Source organism: Aythya fuligula, chromosome 5 (genome assembly GCF_009819795.1).
Source record: "Aythya fuligula isolate bAytFul2 chromosome 5, bAytFul2.pri, whole genome shotgun sequence".
Taxonomy (NCBI): Eukaryota; Metazoa; Chordata; class Aves; order Anseriformes; family Anatidae; genus Aythya; species Aythya fuligula.
Window position 1 is genome coordinate 63,416,075 of NC_045563.1, and position 15,571 is coordinate 63,431,645.

General features: G+C 35.3%; 1 protein-coding gene across 4 annotated transcripts in view; it reads right to left on the bottom strand.

The window, feature by feature from the left end:
• MRVI1 (murine retrovirus integration site 1 homolog) overlaps positions 1-15,571 on the bottom strand; it is a 65,419-nt gene that overhangs the window by 35,662 nt on the left and 14,186 nt on the right. For 3 of the 4 annotated variants that reach the window (XM_032189266.1, XM_032189269.1, XM_032189265.1), the window contains exons 2-4: positions 3,880-3,971; positions 3,420-3,483; positions 7-59 (exon numbers count right to left, since the gene is read on the bottom strand). The gene's annotated coding sequence lies outside the window, so the exon portion shown is untranslated. The remainder of the gene's footprint in view (positions 1-6; positions 60-3,419; positions 3,484-3,879; positions 3,972-15,571) is intronic. The other variant, XM_032189267.1, reaches the window with a different exon arrangement.

Genomic DNA, 15,571 nt, shown 5'->3' on the forward strand with positions numbered 1-15,571 from the left:
ACCTACCGTCAGTTAAGGAACAGTCCTCATAAATAAATCATTCGATTCCTTGGTGGCGCCTACAAGTGAGAGAGAGGCCGTTATCAGAGACAGTTGGGTATATAGTAACCGACTGCACTGTCAACTATACTCCTTTAACAGTTAATTTGCAGCTGTGTATAGAATGGAGCTCTACATTGAAACTTTCATGTAGCAACAACTTCAGTAGTAGGTCAAGGAGCTGAATATACACATTCAACAGAGGTTCAATGTCTAAAACCTCATCATCTCCCAAAATTGATGAATGACTAATTTCATCATTACCCTTTTATTCTTTTAGAGATTAAGATGGATGGAGCAAAAGAGTGGTGATGGTAAGATGATTTAAAGTTCAAGGAATTTGACAAACTAAAATTAATTTTCTACAGTTTTCCTATCCATTTCAGGGAAGGGCAGGGAACATTTTTAGAATAAAACAATAAGTTCTTTAATATTAAATTAAAATTTAAAAATATATATATAATTGTCAAAATACTATGTATTTATACATATAAACAGACAGTGCATATATATTTTTATTTTAAATCAGCAGAAGACAGTCACAGGAAATACTGAAGCAGCCTCACTAGCGACAAGTTCCTCATCTCAGCCTTCACAGAACTTGTTAAACCTACATAATGTGTGAAAACTTTAGACTACAGAAGTAGCTAAGACCTATGGATTTACAAGATTTATTTCACATTCTATTGAAAAGTCCATTTTCTCTTTTGCTAGAAGAATCAGATACAAGTCCACTTCATCTGAAATTTCATGTAGAACTAATACACTGAAAAAAACATCTGTACACAAGCATTACTGTGCTTTTGAAAAAAATACCATTATTCCATCAAAGTCCTTTGGTAAAGACTGGAAAAGATGCAACACAAATTATGTCATTATGAAGACCAATGCAGAGATGACTATTTTCTTTTTTTTTCCCCACTGTCTCCAAACAGTATATTTATTTCCTGGAGTGAGATATGCTAATCACTGTAAGAGCAAATTTCAAGCTTTTGTAGAACCTGTTACAGGTTAATTTTTAGTTCTACTGCAATAAGTGAAAGCTCATTTTGTATCACAATTTTACCCACCTCTAACTCCAAATAAAAGCAACCAAATAAAAGTTTTCCATGAATAAAAAATATTTTTCCTTAATAAACATGTTAAAATCTTTAAAGTCCGTAATATCACGGAAAACAGACATTTGAGATGACATTTTAATAAACCCACAGAGATCAAGCAGATAGCAGTTGTGTTAAACCTCTATTTCAGCAGTTAAGTATTTTTGTACCAAACAATAGTCACCAACTATTAAAAACACACTAAACACATTAAAAAGGACTTCAATGGAATAATGGTATTTTTTTTCAAAAGCACAGTAAAGATCAGACAGAGGCACAGAAATGAAAAAACGACATGGACTTGCTGTTCATCTCTGATGCTGTCATCCTAACCAACTTTTTGTATTTGCAAGAACTCATTCTAAGAAAAGAAAAAAAAAAAAAAAAAAGAGAGATTAATTTGGCTATTTATCCAAGCTCTGTTAGCATTTTCATTATGAATTTATAATGGTTCTGATAGGCTCAATTCAACAGAATGCTGGGCCTGAATAATCAGGAATGTTTTAAGCCATGGCCAAAAGTTCCAGAGTCCTGTGCAGAGCTATAAAAGTTTAGGCATCAAACTGATTTTTTGTCTTAGATGAGTTCCTAGTACACTTCAACAAAAATAAAAGTAACGCAAGTCATACTGATACAAGAAAGAGCTATTAAGCACATGAAGTTTCAGTTCATTTTTCAGATTTAAAAGGCAGAGAAAAATTTAAAAGATAAAGAAGTCAACAGGCTTACCTAAAAATAGAAAGAGAAAAATCTCAAGCTGTGTTGTTTTAGAGATGCAGCATAGAAAGTACAGCCAAGTGAGAATGAAGGGTAGAAAGATGAATTCACACCACATTAACAACTCCCAGATTTGGAGTCAACTGAGTTCAGCCACTTTCTGACACAATTAGAACCTTACTCGGACTTCCTTAAAAAGCTATCATAAAGAAAGGAAGAAGTTCCAAGTCTTTGTGGGGCTGATAAGTGGGAATATTTGTTCTTCTGAACTTTTTTTTTTTTCTCTAATACCTCTCCAGAAAGCTCTGGTTCTGAGAACTGTAAAAACAAAAAGGTTGCATATGTTTATTCATATTCTGAAATTTCTTCAAACAAAAAGAGCATCTGCACACCTTGATGACCTGCTTGGGTGCGGAAATAAGGGCTACTGCTTTTGCTGTTTCAACAAAATATGTAAACATATAGTTTAATTCATAGACTATATCAATCAGAATTTCTGAATCATGATTTTTAAGCTGTGCAGTGTTCTTAAAACCAGAAGACCAAATCCCTTAAAGACTTTGTGCTTACTAAACAGAAAACATCACATCTTATAAATGCAAATGCATAGAACCAGTGGAGCAAACTTCTTTCTTCACGCTGTGCAAGGAGTTCTCCCATTTTATGTCTTAACTACTGATTTCTGATACTAGTAGGAAATGGGAAGGTTTAGATATGATGGAACCATAAAATACTAGTGAAGCAATGGTCTTCTTCCATCTTTTTGTTGAAGTGACCTTATGCCTATTTGATCAGGTAATGAAAATTAGCCCCAGTATGTGTCAGGGAGAATCAAAACATATAGAAAAAGAGGGCTTAATCAGAACACTGCCAAGAACTAGAGGAGCCTATCTGCATCTCACAGATGTAGAAAAAAAAAAGAAGAAAGAAATGTCTGTGAAGAATTTATTAGAGATACATTTTTCCCTTTTTCATTAGAACATTAGAAAGGAATACAGCCTTGGAAGCTGTAGAAATTCAGCATCTCTACCTACAAAAACATCTTAACAACTTATTGAAGCCATTGAAGCCTAACCCAAAGCACAGAGAGTGTAACGATCCTGGTACTAAGCCTGGTTCATTTGGCCAGCTGAACAGCTTTTGGAGTCATGCTGCCATTAACTTCACCAGCTTTATCTCCTACAAGCATAAATATATTTCAGCCAAAGAAGAAAGTGATCTGTTAACAATACATGCAATACGGTGAAATGCTAACTAAAACACACAGAATAATTATTCCTTATGGTATTGAAAGGATAGATACCAAAATATAACTGCACCTTAAAAATGGTCAAGGTGCACAAGAACATGTTAGTATCCAAGTCACTAACACTACTGCAAGATTCATCTTTTGCTAGGCATTGAACAAGCTCTGTCTGAACTAGCTCTGTCTTATCCAAGACTGTCATGAGATTATTGCAGTATTTTTATCAGAGTAAATGATTCCAAGAACAACTCTTGAAATTGCAAGACCTTCAAAATTACCTTTCCAAAATTGAATACTTGTAGAGATTATTAACTCACATGTCACAAGAAGAAGAGACATGGGTGAAGTTCTAGAACATTAGTCTGCACAAGCCTCCTGCACCTACAAAATGAGTTAAAAAAGAACAAAATACCTATGCTGTTCACCAGATTCTACTTATTCCCACATTAAGATAAAACACTTAAAGGAAGAAAGGGAAAAAAAAGAGAGAGGATGGGGTGCTTCTTAACATTTGTCTGTTACTGTAAACTTACTGCTTAAAATAGTTAGGAAAAAAATGATCCTGAGCTCAAATTTGTAGTCAGATATAGATCAGTGAATGCAGAGAACTTACTTTTACCATTGTGTAGGCTTAGAGTACAATCTCCAGGAAATGGTGATCTGGGAGCTCTATTCCATAAAAGGGAAAAGTATTTAGAGGCCCTTGGCTTTCAGTGTGTTCTCTCTACAGCTCATTTTACCACAGCAGCGAAAGCTAAGTATGATCAGCTAACTTACCCTCTGAGTCACAGCTGAGCACCGTGTTAGCAAAGGCTTAAAGGTGCTTTACTCCATCTCCACTGATAGCTTGGCAGATGACCTCAAATGCTCTGTCACATCACAAGGATATAGAAGAGGAAAAAAAAAAAAAAAGCAGAAATTAACAGTTAAGAAAGCACTTTTATTAATATTTATTGAGCTTATGCTGCCTCCAGTCAAGTGAAGCAACTGTTATTTGCCAACAATGGGAGTAACATACTCATGAACACAGATGAACCGGACAACTGTGAGCTGCTTTTTGTAACTTTTCTCTTTGTTGTATTGCAAAGTGGTTGTAAAATGTTACCATATTAGAAAGGTATATTTTTTGCATTCCTTTTATACAGCTGTAAAAGCATACAGAATTAATACAGCATTTTGAATCATGTTTTGCCCCTATATTCAAAGTGTGATGAAACCAGAGTATTTTTCTTATGTTTGTATTACAGGGGAACCTTCTCAAGCACAAAGCATTGTTACAGCATTTAAGATACACAGTTTGTTGGCATACATAAGCAGTTTCCGTATTTGAAACCCAAGAAAAAACAACGTAACAACCGTTTCAGAACGTCGTAAGAGAAAACCTTTAAGATTTTGCACTGGCACTTCAAAGTTTTTGTACAATATGAACATCCACTGGAAAAGAAAAAACAGCTAAAGTTGACTCATTTACATTTTTACGTGACAACACATACTACATGGAAATTAGAAGATACTTTCCTTATTATCCACAACATATAAAAAATGGCTTTCTACTGCATCTATTTATTATGTTAAGAAGTTGGTATCTCATAAATTTAATACCTATTTTGCAATATATTAAGATGGCATTTTAGTTATTGTTTACTAAAACACATGGTCATAGCCCCAGGACTAATATAAGGTATCTCTGTAATGATGGTAGTGATTTGAGTTCCTCCTACAATAATATCCATACAGTTATACAAGGTGCAACCTGGAAGATAAATAAAATAGGGTTTACCGCTATACAGAATGATACTTTTGCAAGCAACGTGTATGCAACTACTACATGAATTCAAGGCATCTACTTTCATTTTGAGAAGTACCGAGAAGAATCTTCCAACAACTTAATGCAACTTAATTATTCTAGACAATTATAATGCTTCCAGATTGCAACCTAAGAGGAAGGGGATAAACATGAATAATTTTGTCACAACAATAAACCTTACAAAATTCAACAAGGCCGAGTGCAAGGTCCTGCACATGGGCTGGGGCAATCCCAAGCACACATACAGGCTGGGCAGAGAATGGAGTGAGAGTGGCCCTGAGGAGGAGGGCTTAAGGGTGTTGGTTGATGACAATCTCAGGATGAACCAGCAATGTGCACTTGCAGCCCAGAAAGCCATCCATTCCCTGGCATGCATAAAAAGAATTATCTGCAGGTCAAGGCAGGTGATTCTCCCCCTCTACTCTGCTCTTGTGAGACCCCACCTGGAGTGCTGCATTCAGCTCTGGGGCCCCCAGCTTAAGAACATGGAGCTGTTATAGTAAATCCAGAGGAAGGCTACAAAAACAAAGAGAGAGCTGGAGCACCTCTCTAATACAGACAAGCTAAGAGTGAGCTAGAGTTGTTCACCCTAGAGAAGAGAAGGATCCAGGGAGACCTTACAGAAGTCTTTCAGTACCTAACGGGGACATGCAAGAAAGATAGAGAGGGACTCTTCATCAGGTAGTGTACTGACAGGACAAGGAGCAATGACTTTAAACTAAAAGATGGTAGATTTATATCAGATATAAGGAAGAAATTCTTCACTCAGAGGATGGTGAAGCAGTGGAACAGGTTGCCTAGAGAGAAGCTGTGGATGCCCCATCCATGGTAGTATTCAAGGCCAGGTTGAATGGGGCCCTGGGGCCCTGGTCTGGTGGGAGTTCCAAGCTGCCCATGGCATGTGGTTGGAACTAGGTGATCTTCTAGGTCCCTTCCAGCTCAAGCCATTCTATGATTCTGTGATAATATAACCAAGAAAGAAACTAATAGAAGTGTAAGAAAAATACAGCAAGCACGTATTTGGTTGTGCATGCAAGATTTTACATCAGCATAACAAGAAACTCAGTAACTAACTCCAACAGATTAAAGTACTATGTTTTCTGGGAGTTATGTACTTAATTCCAGTAGGATCCATTTTGGTCTCAGTTTTAGGCTTTTCCATGATACTTTAAAAGAAAAAATCAAGTAGACATTAGGATTTCACACACAGATAATTATTTTTAACATAATTAAACACAAAGTTAAGACTTATTAAAAGATTGCAACTGTATCTGAAAACTGCATTTTTTTTTGGCTGTGAAATATTATCTGTCGGCTTTGTTTTAGCAACAATTACATTATTGTTCTTTTGTTAGCAGTCAATGCTTAGGTTTATTTCTCTTGCAAGTACTTTTCTTCAGAAAATGGAAGATATGAAAATGAATATCAAGGCACATGGTTCAGTCTTTCAAATACGGGTGAAAACTACCTTTATTTCACTGACCTTACTAAAGGTTTAAACTCAAATCCTTATCCAGAAAAAAGATGTCCAACAATGAACCAGATAGCAATTTATGATTTTCATCATGGTAGATCATTTACCTCACAGAAATCTGTCTTTCAAAATCATTTAACAGCCCTTTGCTACATATGAATAACAGTGCACATGTATGTCCAGTGCCAGCTTAGGTCTTGAAATAGTCAGAACTGCCGAACAGATGATATCATCCTGAAACTTTCAGATAGGCCTCCTGCATTTTAAATGTCAACTGATCACTCCCATCAGTATTTGTTTTTTTATCATTGCAACAATTCTTTCCCTTGTTTTATGAAAATGGAAAAAAATATATATATATAAAAAACCACAACCACCCCACCCCCCCGACACACACACACACACACACTGTAATTTAGAAATACACGTTTCCACACATTCTGTTAACTTACAAACATTTTTTTTTTTTTACCTCATCCTACTTCTTAGTGACCTCTTTTCTTCTCTTCAATCATCAGTGGGCTTTCAGCTAGACTGACAAGACAACAAACAACAGAGTTCAGGCAGATGGCTTCTAAAAAACCAGCTGGGCTGAACGTTGGGGTACTTTAATATATACATTTGATGAATAAGATAGCACATGTGATACTAGGAAAAAAACTAGGCCCTGATTTATTCACAGTTAAAGAATTCAGCCTGCAGTAGCAAATCTGGTGATCAGAAGACTGTCAGATTACAAGGCAGAGTTGATATGTTTCTTAACTGCAGATTTTTTTTGATAGCCTTGAAGGAAATGCAGTTTACAGGAAGATTGTGAATATGGAGTGGGTGGTTATTTGGCATGGGGAATAAGGATTTCTAAGCATAAAAAACAGCATACAAGAAAGTGTGAAGAAGAGTGGGAGAATAGTACATTAAGTGTCATTCAGGAGGGTTCAAAAGGAATCCAGAGCTAAGTTTTTCCTCCAGGTATTTCCTATCATGTTACAACATAGAAGGTAGTGACCTTAAAATAAGATAAAATCCAGAAGAACTGAAAATGACATGTGACAAAAGATTTTGGTCTCTTCCTCCTCCTAAATAACCTACTATTTTTAAGAAACATGATAGTTTGTTTAGGAGGTAGCATCAATCTTGGTCCTGTGGTCCTGAAATAATTATCTAATGCAGGAACTGTACATTGATAAAGAGCCCAATGGAAATTGCTAGTGACAGTATTTAAATAATACCAGCAGATAATATTATAGACAAACATAGTTTTGCATAAATAAGCATCATGAAGTCAGTAACAGTCATTTGGATTTCTTTTTCTTCTATCGCCTCTCAAAGATGTGGAGAAACCTAGATAATTGCTACTGTTTAGACTGCATGTATTATACATCACATTCTAGTTACACATTTATTTTTGTCTGTGATGTAGGCTGAGTTGGGAACCTGAGCTGAAATTCTCTCTAATTGGCATTTGACTATATTCTTAGTTAATGTAAAAGGAAAACAAATTTGCTGCTGTGTGTGTTTGTTTTCTTCTTCTTCTAAATCTAAAGGTTGACACATCAAGTAATATATAAAAAATGTATTTGAAAATATAAGCATTCTGCAAAATATTCTGTTTTCCAGCATAACTGGATATCTACTTTTTATAATTTGAAGAAAGTTACTATCAAAGACCTAACTCAGATACATAAGTAAGTTAAAAAATAATTAGGGCAGAACACCATTACTTAGTGACCCACGAGTCTTGTTGCTAGTCAAGCAAAACATTTTCCAAATGAAGAAATTTAACAAAATTCTTTCTTTCCCAATTAGAAATGGCAATCCCCGGGGACATACTTTGTTGAACAAACTAACAATAAACAGTGCTTTTAAAAGGCAATTGCAGTCTTTCAAGCAAGGAGATTATACTAAAGTTCTCCATCTTGCATAGATAAGTGGCAAAGAAGCAAAGAAAAAAAAAGTGTTTTATTTTAAGCATATTATTTATGCTTCCAGCACAAAATCAGATTCCTGGTTGCTTACTGTAGTGATACACAAATACTATTGTTTGCAATTACAAAAAATCAACATATCCAAAAGAGCATGGATATGTTTCTTTCTTGCTTATGAGAAAAAAAAAAAAAAGAAACCAATTTCAGAGAGTTTTTAAAACATTGCTTTACACCAGGAAATAAGTAACTATAGGATCATCTTATTCAAATAAGCTGTTATTTTGCAGACTAAATGCTGTTTACTTGACCACGCTTATATATCACTGTGGTCAGACTGGAGGATCAATTTCCAGAATCAAAGAACTCTCCTTGAAGCAGGCTTGACACTTGTTTTATTGCTTTGGACTTGGTCCAATGGGAAGTTGCAAACTTCCAAAGGCAAGCTGCAGAATTTCTGAGACCTGATCCAGTGTATAATTATCTCCCCAGTGATTCCTCCCTCTCTCCTTATGTAAAACTGGAACTTCCTTTGTCATACTTGATTACCATTGCTTCTTATTCTCCTGCCATACACTTCAGTAAAGTTTGCGAGTCCGTGTTTTCATTAACATCTTACATACTGCAAGACTGCTGTTAGACCCTGCTTAAGTAGTTTCTTTTTCAGGCTAAGCAATCTCAGTTTGTTCCATAAGACTCTCCTCACAGGATGTGTACCTACTGACTATTTTAGTGGCTCTCCCTAATTATGCTCAAGTTTAACAACATCCTGGGGGGGTCAAAATAAGTTGTGGTAAAATAAATCTCTTGGGAGTGTGTTTCTCTTTGACATCCATGCCTAACAAAAAGGACAGACCCTCAAGCACGTTCACCTGTAGTGCCAGGCAGAGTATGAACTGTATTATTTGAACCTAATGATCCAGTCACTTTTTCCACTCATTCAACAGCACAGTCGTCTATACTTTAACGTCTCAAACTAGATACAGGGATGATGTATCCATGATGTATTAGGTCAGAAAAACAAAACGAAAACCCTTACCCCTTCACTCCTGCTAACATAAGATCTAGATGGCTGAATAAGCCATAACACACCAGTTTTGTAATGCAGACTGTCAGTTGCTCTTGCTGGGAATATAAACAGTTTGAAAGCTAACAGCTATGCTAATTTCTTATATAAGTATCAAGCTTCAGAAATAGGACATAGTAAAAAAAAGTAGGTGGACAAAGCATGATAATTCATTTCAGGATTATCCAAAGAGGGAAAAAAATCAATGCAAAACCCATGCCAAAAGTCATATTCTTGCTCAAAGGATACATTGAAGCAATACAAGGTTTTGCAAGCATCTTTTGCAGAAGACGTTTCTGTTATAGTGCTGAATCATCCACTGCTTTCTGTGGGTTGTGTTATTGTTACTGAAAATATTATTCTGGGACCATAATAAAAATATGCTGAAAAGTACCTTTCAGATGTATTCATACAGCATCGTTTTCACACTACGAAGTTCTTACAAATCCTTTTTTTTTTTTTTTTTTAATTTAACTTTGGTTTTTAAAAGGTGTGCTGTGAAGAGGACCATTCAACTTACGTACCACATGAAGTCAGACTTTCAGTAGTTCAGACAAAGTTCTTTTTTTAAATGAACACAATGCTGAGATTTAAAAATAAAGACTCACCATATCTAAAGTGAGAAAGGCCCCCCTGATACTGCTAAATTTAGCAAAGAAATTCAATGTGCATTCTACTAACTAAATTAGCTGTGGTCTGAATGAATCTCAGATGAGGAACTTATTTGTATCTGATCCATCAAGTATTCCCTCTTCAGCTAATTATGCTAAATTGTCAGTTATGAACTTATGGGTGAAACCAGTGAAGAGTATTTGATTTAATAATTTAAAGGCTGCACAGGTATTCCATCAGACAGGATGATGTGGTAATTGAGACTGAGGTAAAATACATTATCCAAACTCCACACATCATGCGTAAGTACTGTTAGCATAGAAACTGTTACATTAGGGATGCTCATGACACAGTTGTTCTTATGTCTTATAAAATAAAATATTCCTTTGCATTCTTCTCCTGCAAGCAACCTCCATTATGGCTTTCTGTACTTTGGAGCATGTTCTGATTCAGATCAGAAATCTGAACAAACTCCCAACGCAAACATGTCCTTGAAATAAGGATTCAACTGCCCTGCATCTTTTAATTTGAACTTTTGATAGAGAGATGCATTATACTGGCATCACAACTACAAAGGTACTTCAACTGATAACTTAAAAGAAGTAGGATTCTGCCTACTTGTCCCCAGTCTGAAATTATCGATGTTCCAGGAGGGAGACCTAATCTCAGGAAGTACTTGCAAGGCTCTCTCAGGTCATCTCTAGCTCGAGGAGCAAAGTGCTCTGATTCTCTCCTGCTCTTAGATGTCAAATTCATTTCCTTGGTCTGAACTATACATAGTACAGTCAAGAAACAGAGTCTACCAGAAGGACACTTCCCAGTGGCTGCAGTCTAGCAGCCACAGCCAAAACTGCAGAAGAAACAACTTGCCCTTGCTTTATCATTATTTTCAAATGAGGTAGCTTCAGGAGGGAAAAACAAACAAACAAATAAACAAAACACACTAAGCTCTTTATTTTAATGTGGGGAAAAGGGGAGAAAGCATGTATCAGTTCTGAAAGAACAAAGATGACATTTGCTGACTTGCTGTAAGGATGGTCAGAAAAATGACAGCTGTCCAAGAGAAAGGAAAAGCAAGCTCATATTTCCTGTTTTCAAAGCTCTGCTCTTAGGCTTTATCAGAATCCAAAACAAGGGAAGACAGATCGTTACTAATACAAAAGTAAGAGATTCTTGACTTGACTTTCCCCTATATTGATCATATAAAGTCCTTGTCTACAGAATTCCAGGATCAGGAAAACACTGTAATGCAAAAAAAGCCATGATAACAAGGCTTTATTTCACGAGTGTCCTCAAAAATAGAGGACTCCTATCGACTATCCACTCCAATAGCAACTTAATCTTCCTACATTGCTTTTCTCTCAAGATACTAACTTGCAGGACTCTAAGAATTTAACCATCTACTGCTGCTTACCTCACTTTAAGGAAACACAGAAGTACACCAGACATGGACTATGCTGAAATCAGCATTTTCAGATGTGCAGCCTCAAAGCTAAGCTCCTAAAACGAGATTTAAACAAGCAAAGTACGTAATTCCTCCTGCTTTTAAATCCATCTCAGCAGGATTTACAGGTACTCACATGGAAGAAAGCGAGGCCCATTTTGGTTATTGGCTGAAGTTTTATATTCAGGAGCATAGTAATTTGTGGTAATTTGGAAAAAATCTTGATTGGCTTGTATATACTGGAAAGCCTAGTAGGAAAGACACAACTTTTTCTTGTCCTTAGAAAGCTACCAAATACAAAACTCTAAGGCTGTAAAGACAGATTGTTTGCTAACCTTATTCTTGCAGTTTTCAAAGATTATCCTCCAAAAAACAGAACTAGGAAAGCTAGAAAAGGTCAAAGCTATCAGAACAAGAAAGGAATTTTTATGGATTGACTGTCATGCACTGTAACAAAAAGCCACATTTTTTGGGTAATTATACAGTTCAGAGCAAAGCTTTGAGCCAAACAATAGCTCTGCTCTTCTGAAACAGCATAAACTGAATGCAGCAAAATGTTTATTTCCAATTTGTCAAAATCTTTCCCTGATAATATTATTCAGCCAACAGCATTCCTTTACTGATTACATCCAGGAGTAGATCCAAAAACAATGTACCAGTTTTATGCGTAATCTCATCTCATCAACATCTAAAAAAAAACACACTTATTTATTAATATTATTTATTAAAAAATAATTTATATATAATATATTTTTTATTTAAATTAAATTAAATTTTTATTATTTAAATTTTTAATTTATATATATATATATATATATATATATATAAAAGTGTTGGGCACAAGAAGCCCCTAGTGAAGAGACGAGCTTAAAACAGAGAATTACTTCTACAGGGAGAGTGACAGACTTCTGGGCTTATATCTTTATGAAACATATATATATATATATATAAATAAAACTTTGGCCTCAAAACCTAAAATGAAAAACGGGGGAAGTGAGGAAGGGATAAAGGGAGCAGAGTTACTTATGGAAGAGACTTGAAAAGGAAAGCAGAACATATCTTGTGTCAAGATTTGCCATTGAAATGTAAGATTCCACTCTAGTCATCATCCTCTGTGTCTCCTCCAAAGTGTACTACCTCTACAGTAAGAGTAAGTAGATAAGGTATGTATTTGCCTCTCATTCTTCTCAGTTCACAACCTGCAGTTTATCTCAAGCTGGGGTTGCATGACATTTCCTGATTCATTGTAGCTGTTAGACGTTTGATAACGTCTGGTAGAGGCTCAGAGTGGCAATAAGGGGGAAAAGCAATAATCACATCTTGATATTTATCTGAACTTAACAGAACCAGTCACTCTTAGTGCTTTATCAGCTATACTCAAATTTAGTATTTCTATTGTCACTACTGTCTTAAGAAACTGTGATAGATGTCCAATTATAATTTTATATAAAATCAGAAGAAACTAAATATATTATTTACCTGCTTATAGATAACTCATAAGTCTATAGTCTGTATACATTAACATTTACTGTCTTCCCATTTTATTTTTTTATTTTTTTTACTCTTTTCCTATTAAATAAGCTAAATGTTTAAAGTTATGCTGAGGTAATGGAATGAGGGCTACTTTATATCTTAACCTTAAAACAGTTGTAGAATGTTACAGAAAGATTCAATCACCTAATATATTATGAAACAAAAGATATAGAACAGGGGAAAATGGCTATTTAGAAAATGTGCTTTAAGGATATAGCAAGTCACTGAAGTTTAACAGTACCATAGAACTATATCGCTAAGAAATTTAAAACAGAAGAAATGCTGAAATACCATTGCTTCAGAAGTTATGTTATTAAACAAAGTTTTAGGGTATTAGAATGCCTCCGAACAGCATTCCAGCACAGATGGAAACAAGACACTGCACATTAACTACCTGAGGTATTGAAGGCAAATAAAAATCTTAAAGAGACTGAGATGAAAGCAAATAGAATAAACAAGAAAGGATGCTCATTCTGTCCAAACACCTCCTTGAGATTGACCTTGAAGTGCTTTAGTATTCTGCCAAAATGAAACATATCTCAGTTGAGGACTGATTGCTTTTAATTTTATTATCATCTAAGACTTTGGTTCTAGTTGCTTATTTTAATTTCTTCTGTAGGACAGTTATGATCTTCACGTGTTATTATTGAATAGATGTAGCTATAAGAATGACATAGACAGGCCTGTACAGGACTTTGCTGTTTCATTAAATTTCTTTACAGAAGACAACAAGCATTTTAACACAGGCCATACATATTTTCCAAGAGAAGTTTTTGAAAAGACGCTTTACCAGATATCTGAAGGAAAGAAAACTCACAGGACAAGAAAAAAGACCTCTCAGATTAAGGAAGAAGTTAAGGGGTAGGAGTTACAGGTCTGTCTTTCTGGTGCAGAGAGGACAATCCCGTAGGGATTGTGGTGTTCAACATCATCATGAAGGATCTGGAAAAGAAGGTATGTACAACAACAGCTGATGAAAGGTGAGATGGGATAATCAGGTCTAAAGCCAGCCAAGGTGAGTAATAAGATATCGAGTAACTGAAAATTATAAAATGGACACTGCTGAAAAACTGTAAATCAACACATATGGAAAAAATAAACTTAAAATATACCTAGCTAAATCAGAGCCCATTGTTACATTTTACCAGTCAGGAAAAAAATCTGAGTCATTTTGGATACTTCTCTGAAAACAGCATTCAGCATCAGCCAAAAACACAAAAATATTAAGAATTAGTAGGAAAGAATTGAGAACAAAATGGAATATGATTGTACTAAGTCCAAATCTTCAACAGTTCTAGTCACATCTCAAAAAGAATGCAAGAAAAATACAAAGGGTACATAGCGAAAAGAACAACAGAAATTGCAAATGGTTTCTATGCAAAAATAGTCCTGAGCTCTTAAACCTGAAAAAGCGATACTCTTGAGTAGAAACAGGTTAGAAATTTAAAAAAAAAAAGCCATGAACTTTTTAAAAGATAACCAATTAATTATTTGCTCACAATTCCTCACAGTACAAAAAGAGGATGCCCAAAGCAGATACCAGGCAGTCGTTTAAAGACAAAAGAAGCACTTTCATACAGTGAGTAATTATATAATTGAATTTGTTACCACAGGAAGTTGTAAAAAGAAGAGCATGTGGGTGAGTTCAAAAAAGGATTAGGTGCATTCAGAGGAGAGGTAATAGCAGTGGTTTACAGCCTCTGGACCCAAAGAGGCTGAGGGCCCAACTCTTGTAGATGGGTATTAAAGATGTTTTCAACCACAATGGATTAGGTGAATGGTTTGTGTGACCTTGATATCCAGTTCTAAACGGTACGTTCCAGAGAACGGTAGAAGCAGGTTCCATTTTTGAAATAAACTGATATTTAGAAAGTCAGAGGATAATTATCTTTATACCCATTGTGAGTATTTAGCATTGCTGAAGGAAGGGATATTACAGCAGAGAGAATAAAATATGGAAAAAGTGTTTTTCATTCTCCCATTGCACATACATGCTAAGACCACAGCCAGGACTAAAATACTGTTGCCATAGGATAGTATTGAGCTGAATTCCTAGGTTGCCTTCTTGAAGAAATATACACATCTCAGAAGAATGTTTGGTATCTCTCTGCTTTTTAACATTTTAGGTTATTCAATATGAACAAACTTTAAATGTTTTAAAGAGAGTATTTGGGTGGCAGGTCACGGAACATATTTTCAGTTTTATTAAAACAATTAAGGATCATCATACAAGTAGTACTGAACTTTGCAGGAGAAAAGAGAGATCCAGCATTTTTCAAACTTCACACCATCTTACATATACATAAGCATATGCATACACATGATAGATGACATTCTCAATTGTATAGCTGTATAAAACAAATTCCATTTTACTGTGGTACTATTTAATAGAAAACATAGGTGAGAACCAGTAAAAATCATCTTCCCATCTGTCTCTCCCCAGCAGATCAAGAAATAGACTTGTAGAAAGGTTTTTACACACACACACACACACACACACACACTCTTACAGAGGATTATTATGCAGTTTTCTTTCTTCCTTATTATCTCACCCTACCATTTATACATATATATTTAAACTTTGTCATTGCCTTACCTATCAGATATATTG